Source organism: Carassius carassius, chromosome 2 (genome assembly GCF_963082965.1).
Source record: "Carassius carassius chromosome 2, fCarCar2.1, whole genome shotgun sequence".
Classification (NCBI taxonomy): Eukaryota; Metazoa; Chordata; class Actinopteri; order Cypriniformes; family Cyprinidae; genus Carassius; species Carassius carassius.
In genome coordinates this window covers 48,281,277-48,290,041 of record NC_081756.1, presented here as the reverse complement: position 1 = coordinate 48,290,041, position 8,765 = coordinate 48,281,277, and the positions used below count along the sequence as shown (strand labels likewise).

General features: G+C 41.3%; 1 pseudogene; it reads right to left on the bottom strand.

Moving 5' to 3' along the window:
• Positions 1–5,009: 5,009 nt before the first annotated feature.
• On the bottom strand, positions 5,010–8,473 carry LOC132099189 (uncharacterized; annotated as a pseudogene).
• Positions 8,474–8,765: the final 292 nt, after the last annotated feature.

Genomic DNA, 8,765 nt, shown 5'->3' with positions numbered 1-8,765 from the left:
GTTGCCAGATAAACTCGCAAAGCGACACACGAGACGCGTCGGAAACAGCGCACAAAATTTATCTCTTTTTAATAGTACCAGAGCTATAATACATGTTAGTTTAGTGCCTTAAGAATGTGTCTAAATTTGTAGTTTGGAATCGTCAGGCTACAAATAGACTCAATCAGGAATCTAAGAATAAAACATAGGCTTGCAGAAAAACTGAAATGTATTAAGCCTAATCGTACGTTTTGTATAGGAAATCGGTTACATTTCTACATAATTTCACGCAAATAATGAGATAGGCTACACTACATTAGCGTCTATATGGACATCTGTCAATAATTTAGAGTATTACTGATTAATTTAAGACAGCAGCGGCTTGTTTTATTAAAAAATATGTTAGTAAAACACCTAAAGACAATTTATTCATTAAGAGACGAATTATCAGCAGTTTTGAGCTGGATGTTGTCTACAAATTGAACATTTAATACATGCTCATGGTTGATAAAAGGTACCAAATATGACCATCATGTCCAGTTTCCTTTTAAACCCTTATAAAACAGCAGCACTTATATAAATGTCATGTTTCCTCCTCAAGATCAAAGTCAAGCGACGATTACATTCACTACGCCAATCTGGCAACCCTGCGTCGAGGCATAAAGTGGATAGACTCCAGTGAAAAGTCTACAGCTCCCCCTAGCAGTGCAAATGAAATAATCTCTCTTTCTCCCCGTTTTATACTCGCACAGAATATTTTTGTTTTTTATATATAAAATAAAATAAAACATTTCACACAACAGAACATTAGCTGACAGTGTTTGAAAGCGTGCATCGTCTTACTGGCCCGCTGACTCTCAAATGAGCTTTTACACCAGCAAACATGCCTCAGTCTTTAATCCTCATTATTACTGCTCTCATTCATAAAAGAGCCAGCTGAGATCTGAGATTACCTGCAGGGATGCATTCAGTGTTTTGCTCAGATGTAGAGAGGAAATGTGTCACAGAATAAATCCATTTAATATGGCAGACTAATAAACAACTAAAAGATTTATGTTTTCAGATTAAAGAAAGAAGTGACACGCTTGAGTTTCTTTCTTTCTTTCTTTTCTTTCTTTCTTCTCACCATTACTGTTGCCCAGTTCCTTGGTGCTATCCGACTGATCAAATTAGATTTTCACCTGTGGACAATAAAACATATTCATAAAATTGCTTAAATTTACTTCAGACAATGAATAAACGTTGCATTGGTTCTCCCGTGGGCAGGATGTGTTCTCATTATTATATTTTTGTGATGATTGGTCCAGGTATTTCCTGGCACTATTTATGGAGCGATGTCATGTGCTTGATCTGCTCGGCTTTTTTCGATGTTGTATGATATTTTGACAGTGAGAGCCATTTTTGTGCTTGTTCTACATTACCATTTAATATTATTTCAAATAAATCTGAAATTTAACTATTTAAATGTCAACATAATTATTAGGTCTCCAGGAATCTTTTTACTCTGTTCACAAGTACAATGAACGTGAATCTGTTTGATAACTTTTATTTTTTTTAGTGGTTTACATGCGTTTTCTCAAGACTAAGTGCACTTTTTCTCTTCATAAATGTCTCGTAATCAACTATCAGCTGCCCAAATGCTGGCGTTTTCCCCCTCTCTTGATCTCTTTCTTCATCTAGCACAGAGCCTTTCGTCGTGGAATTAAATGGCATATTCTTGTATCGTATGACCAAATTACAGGTTCTTCCAGTCAATACTTCCTCTTTCAGCCATTGTTACATAAGGTATAGCACGTCTCATACACAATGACTATTCAAAATAACTTGTAAAGTGAAAGATGAAATACCCTTAGTATTATGATACTAAATGACTGGATTTTAATCTTTTGAAAGCTCTCTTTGGACTATATTCATTAGCTAGTGTAAAGACTTGCAGAATATGCTCAGTGTTTCTAGTTCTGTTTTTTTCTAGGTTTCTAAAACATACCTATATGTACAATCCACTGCAGTTTCCAGGTGAATTGAACACTAGTGGCAGTATTCCTATTCTCAAAAATTATGATAACAGGCCAGGGGTTAGAATACAGATGTAAAAATACTTACTATTTTCATAGTTCCTTGCACAGTACTTTGTTATGAGCTCAAAAACAGTTACCATGTTGCATGATTTGTAAATTAAAACATTTTGACATTTGCATCAAATAACCATCACCATATGTGTGGCTTTTCTGATGTAGTAAACTTGCTCAGTAGCGCACCCGTTACAACATTGCACTTGAGCTTTATAAAGCGTTTAGGTTCGAGTCCAATGAAATGAGTCTGTTTTTGGAAAAAATTTAACACACTTTTAGCACTACCCACTGGACATATCAATCTGAAAGTGTCACAAAAAGGGTATTAAGTATAATTTTCCATAAATGTTGCCACACGAAAGATTCTCCAAACCATGAATGCTATATTTTTGAAAACATTATGTACGTGTGCAAAACAAGATTTTACTTTTAGTTTAATTTGAGTGAGAAAATGCTTCATGCATTTGCAGAATGTGGTAATTGCATTTTTGTATTAAAGAAACTGAAAACAGTACTGTTGTGCAGACTGTGAATTAATTTTTAAGATGTGTAATAGGTGATGTAAAAATACATATAAAAATGTAAAACTAATATGAGCATTCATCAGACATGTGCTTTAAATGCCCTCTGACAGCACAAGCACAATCTTGGCTCTGTGCGTTGTGTTTTCAGTGGTTTTAATCATGTTTCAGATGGCCAGGTTCATTTTTTGAATGGTTAGGCTGTCATCTGGACAGCAGCAGGCTGCAATTTGACATGACGCCCAAAATAATAGCCCCAGATAAGGTTTCACACCGCAAACTTCAGTTTCCGAAAGCCATCAGTGAGGTGTCCCAGCTCTCAGTGCTAAACTGTCATGACAGATGAGAGTCATCTCTGTCTCTCTCTCTCTCTCTCTCTCTCTCTCTCTCTCTCTCTCTCTCTCTCTCTCTCTCTCTGGTGCATGATGGGAATGTGTTCTATTGTGTTGGTTTACACAGTTGTTTTTGCAGAGAGACAAGCTTTGTCTCATCTGTTGTAAGAGCTTAGCAGGCCATGTGTCCATCACACATTATGAATTTTAAGAATCTATTTTGAATTTTTTGCACTATGAGTTTTTGACATTTTTATTTTGTTTGCATGGTTTCTCACCTTTTTTATTAATTTTTTATTAATTTTGTTCACTTCTTATTTAGTGCCTTAGTGCATTGTTTGTTTTTTCTGCATTATCATTATTAAAGCTGAAATTAGTTCTTTACTTAATCCACAACCACAACATGATAAGTATTAGTGATAATTTCAGACATTCTCACTGGACAAATCTAAATATGAAAATTTTTATTTCAAATCTCTGCAATAACTGATTACCACAATAGCTGTAACTATATCTTCTGCCTCTAAAAAGCATTTTACAGTGTATTTGTTTTTTTATATATATATATCACCGATATTTAATCATTACTCGGTAATATTGTGCAATCTCTTGATTCTTTGCCAGGATACATTTGCTGCAGCTCCAGAAAGAATATTCACATGGCATTTACAGTTCAGGTGATTGTCTCTATGAACAAAAAATGCATAATTGCTGTTATTTATTGCTTTGGGCAGAGAAAAAAAGTGAAAGCCCCATTGTAGTGCTAACCGTGTGAGAGCACATTCATGATGTATGCCTGATTTGAGAGCTCTCTGTGTTTTGAATGCAAAGGTTAAGGACATAAACGACTCTCTTATGGCCACATAAACAAGGATCAGCTCTATTCAGATTACAAACCACAAGGTGAATACACAACAGTGTATCATGCACTTGGAAATATGGAAAATAAAGAAAGGCCAAAGCGCCAGACACTGAGCCGAGACACTGGACCCGATATGAATGCAGATGGTGGGGCAGCATGTGAGGTGAGTGAAAATAATGATGTAGAATATGTTAATGTGGTGCGACTGAGAAAAAGGATCACACTGGGAGTATGTCAAAGGCTAAAAAGCTATACTGGAAATTTTAGAAAGATAATAAAGAGAGCATAAGACATTAATGACCTAGTAACTGGATGTACACACACACACACACACACTTCTTCTTCTCTTCTTATGCAGTCCATCGATTTCAAAGATGACGTCACTTCTAGGATGCGTTGTTGGAGTGTTGAGGCAGCCGCTGCTGTCGGCGGTGCCATTGAAGGTGGCTATAAAGCCCAATCCGAGAGCCACATGTCCTGCCGCAGTCGGGGCATGTGAGTGCTGAATCTGAGGATGGGTGTAGTTGTGGCTGGGCGCGTTGGTGTCTGCGCTGACGTAGCACAGTTCTGTGTTGGGTACGCTATGATTCGATCAGTTGGGCCCCCAGACCACATTCAGAGCTCCATGCCTGGCGGTCGGCAGCAGTTGTTTCCAGGACTCCAGGGTTGATGCTGCAGTTTTTCAGGGTCGACTTGACGTGGTCCTTGTAGCAACGCTTCTGACCCCCAGGTCTCCTGTTGGCTGCGTATATCTGCCCATAGAGGACCTGCCGGGGTAGGCGGTGGGAGGGCATGCGGACAACGTGTCCAACCCATCGCAGTTGCCGCCTAGCAATGGTTGCCTCCATGCTGCTGGAGTTAGTGCGCTGTAGGATGTCTGCATGAGGGATTTTGTCTTTCCATGTGACACCTAGTATGAGCTGGAGGCATCTGATGTGAAAGCCCTCAAGGCACCGGATATGCCTGCGGTAGGGAGTCCAAGCTTCCGCACTGAACAGCAGGGTGGAAACACAGACTGCCTGGTAGATGGCCGCTTTGGTGAAGGTACGGAGATCTTTATTAGCAAAAACTCGAGATCAAAGTCTACCAAAGGCAGAGGAGGCGAGGTTTATGCGTGCCTGGATCTCGTTGTCTATGAGGCAGGTGGGTGTTAGGATACTTCCGAGGTAACAGAAGTGCTGAACAACCTTTACTGGTGTGCCATGGATGTAGAATTCAGGAGGTGTAAGGATGGGGCCTTGGTCTATGCAATGATCTCAGTCTTTTTGATGTTGACTCGTAGGCCACAAGCTTGGTAGACTGCGCATACAACATCCAGTGTGTGCTGCAGTGCAGTAGGGCTATGGGCTAGGAGGGCACAGTCATCAGCGCATTGCAGTTCATGAATTGTGGTGGTGGTGGTCTTGGTGATGGCTTGCAGGCAGCGAAGGTTAAAGAGGTTCCCGTCCAGACGAAACTGTAGGCAAACACCATCGTCGGGGCTGAGGGAATTGCGGGAGAGGAGGGTGAATGCTGCCAGAAAGAGATTGAAGATCACTGGAGCCAGTACACACCCCTGTTTCACTCCTACCTGCACAGGAAAGGAGGGGGATTGAGATGTACCCACAATCACACGAGCCTGCATGCCATCATGAAACTGTTGTAGGATTTCCAGAAACCTTGGAGGCACTCCAAACTTCTCCAGAATGACCCAAAGGACTTGGCGGTCAATGGTGTCAAAAGCCTTTGCCAGGTCTATGAAGGCAATGAACAGATCTTTGTTCTGTTCTCTAGCCTTCTCCTGCAATTGGTGTAGAACAAAGATCATGTCGGAGGTGGACCGATCCTTTCTGAAGCCGCACTGTGACTCAGGAAGGATTCTCTCTGTGATGTGCTTAGTAAGACGAAACAGCATGACCTTTGTTAATACTTTCCCTGCCACAGAGAGCAGGGATATCCCACGACTGTTTCCACAGATGGACAATGTGAGAGTCTTTCCAGCCTTGTGGAACAGCTTTTTGTGCCCATATTATCTGGATAAGTTGGTGGAGATTTTTGGTGAGCAGATACCCGCCTTTCTTTAGAGCCTCTGCAGGGATTCCATCAGGACCAGCAGACTTATTGTCCTTGAGACTTCGTACTGCTGCCAGGACTTCTGAGAATCTGGGAGGGTCATCTAGCTCATGCACAGGTGGGAGCATTGGAAGGCACTGCAGGACAGTGGGGTCAGTCGGATTGTATTGGTTAAGGAGGGTGTTAAAATGTTCAGCCCAACGCTCAAGAATTTCTTGTTTGTCCTTGTGCAGAATTGTGCCGTCTGCAGATCTGATAGGGGTGATTCTACGTTTTTGGGGTCCATATAGTGATTGTATTGCATCATAAAAAGCTTGAGAGTTGTTGGTGTCCGCATAACCTTGAATTTCATGGGCTTTCCTAAGCCACTAGTCATTCTCCATTATGCGAAGCCGTCGTTGCACCTCAGCACGGATCTTACTCCAGTGTGAGCGTAGAGAGGGAGATTGTGGATTGGAGAGGTGGGCAGAGAGGGCTTTACGCTTCTCCTCCAGAAGGTTGAGTATTTCAAGGGAGCTGTCGTCAAACCAGTCCTGGTGACGTTTAGAGGTGAAACCAATTGTATCGGAAGCGGCTTGTTGTATAGCTGAGCTAAGGTTAGCCCATGCACTTTCAGCTGTATTGCGTAGGGGATGAGTGATAGTGGAGGAAAGGTTATTAGCCAAGCAGCAACGGGACGATGCAGTGATGTCAGGATATTTTAAAGCTCGAGCGTTGAGCCGTCTTGAGGGTTGTTGCCTGGCGTGTTGAGGTCGGACCTTTAGGTGTATCTTGGATCTGATCAGCCGATGGTCTGTCCAGCATCTGCCCCACACATTGCTCGAGTGATGGAGATTTCATGTAGATCTTGTTGCCGGGTTATAATGTAGTCCAGTAGGTGCCAGTGTTTTGATCTGGGGGTGCATCCATGATGCTTTGTATTTATTTTTCATTTGGAAAGTTGTGTTGGTTATGACCAGTTTATGCTCAGAGCAGAGGGAGAGGAGTCGCAGGCCATTCCTGTTCATGTTGTCTAAACCATGTTTCCCGATTACCCCAGGCCAGAGCATGTTGCTGGTGCCTACTCTGGCATTGAAGTCTCCCAAAAGCATAAGTTTATCATTGTGAGGAACTTAGTGAAGAGCTCTGTCAAGAGACTCGTAAAAGCCGTCTTTGATGCTTTCTTCAGCATCCAGAGTTGGTGCATAAGTGCTTATCAAGGTTGCATAGCGACCCTTCACAAGGGGAATGCGCCAAGTCATCAGCCGCTCACTGATTCCCACAGGAGACTCTGGGATGTTCTGTAGCAGTCTGCTTTTAATGGCAAAGCCTACTCCATATAGACGGGGGGCATCTTCTGGAAGGCCCTTCCAAAAGAAGGTGTATCCTTGCCCGACTTTTATTAGCGAGTCCTCTCCTGCGAGTCGGGTCTCACTCAAAGCTGCAATGTCGATGTTGTATTTGTTAAGCTCGCTCGCAACCAAGGCAGTGCGCCTGCGGGGTCGGTCAGTTCCAATCTGCACATCAAGAAGTGTGCGTACGTTCCATGTAGCCAAAATTAATAGTTTCGATTTATATTTTCGACCGCGTAATGGGATGCCTTGATGACAGCGGTGGGTCGCCCTGGAGTGTAGGGAACAGGCAATGTTTGGGTCACCTTTTCTAGACCCTCCCCCCGATTGGGGGTGAGCAGTGCGGACCCTGAAGAGGGCTGCTCAGTCACACAAGAAGCTACCGAAGGTGGACGCTGTTCCAACCCATCCACACAACGACCATCATGCTTGTGCCACCTCCGTGCAGGGCTCATGCTAAAGGCTGCCAGTCTGATCCAAGACCTGCCTCCGTCACATTTACCCTATCGCCGAAGGACTTGTACGGTGAAGTGATAGCATACGCAGAGAGTGGATTAATGTGAAGAGAGAGGTGCGCAAACCCTATCTCCACAGCTTCACTCCAGAATCCAATATCCAGTGGCAGGAGATAAACTCTAGACAACCAGATGGACGGTGGAGTTTACTTAGACTTCTATTGTTTTTATATACAGATAGTTAAACACTTAGTGAACTAAACCCACCCCTACCCCTCACAGAAAACTTTCTGCATAAAAAAACGTTGTTTCATTTATTTTTATAACAGTGTAACAAATGTGGATGTCGCCAAATGGAGATTTTTGTCGGGTTTTGCTCACTTTTGGGTACAAAGTAGGTACACACACACACACACACACACACACAAACATATATTTATGTTTCATATTGTATATTTGCCAAACGTGATTGATTCCTCATGTCATGCCTTGTTTCCACCCCTTGTGACCCCAAAAAAATGCTTTGTTAAATCATAATTATGACTGTCATAATTTTGATGTATTTCTGAATATTACTTATATATAAGATCTAATTTCTCCTAATTGAAACATTTTATGTAATTCTAAAACTTTCTAATCTCATGATTGTGACTAAATATGTTTTATCACATATAGTTTCAATTTGTTATGTCATAATTTAATCTCATAATTATGACTCATAATTTCGATTTTTTTTTTTTAATGTAATTCTGACTTGGAATGTCAATTCCAACTTTTCATCTAGTGATTATAACTTTTAAAGGAATAAATTTAACTTACCAAAGCACAATAATTAATTCTTACCTGGTGAAAATGGGCCTCCATACCATCCTCCTTTGTTAATTCTGTGAAAAACGTTCTTTTACAAACTCCACCTAAACTATTCATTTAGTGGCAACACTGATCTGTTCCATTGTGACAGTGATCTTATAAAACTATTACATTTGAAGTATTTCTGATATGGCTGATTAAACTTCTGTTTAAATACTTAAATACTTTAAGACAAATGGTAAAAAAGAGTTAATGTCTGGAATCAGTTTAGTACCTTAGAAAACTTGCATGGCTCAATTTCTTTTCTCTTTTGATTTACAAAATTTACTTGGCCAGGAAAAGTGTATTGAA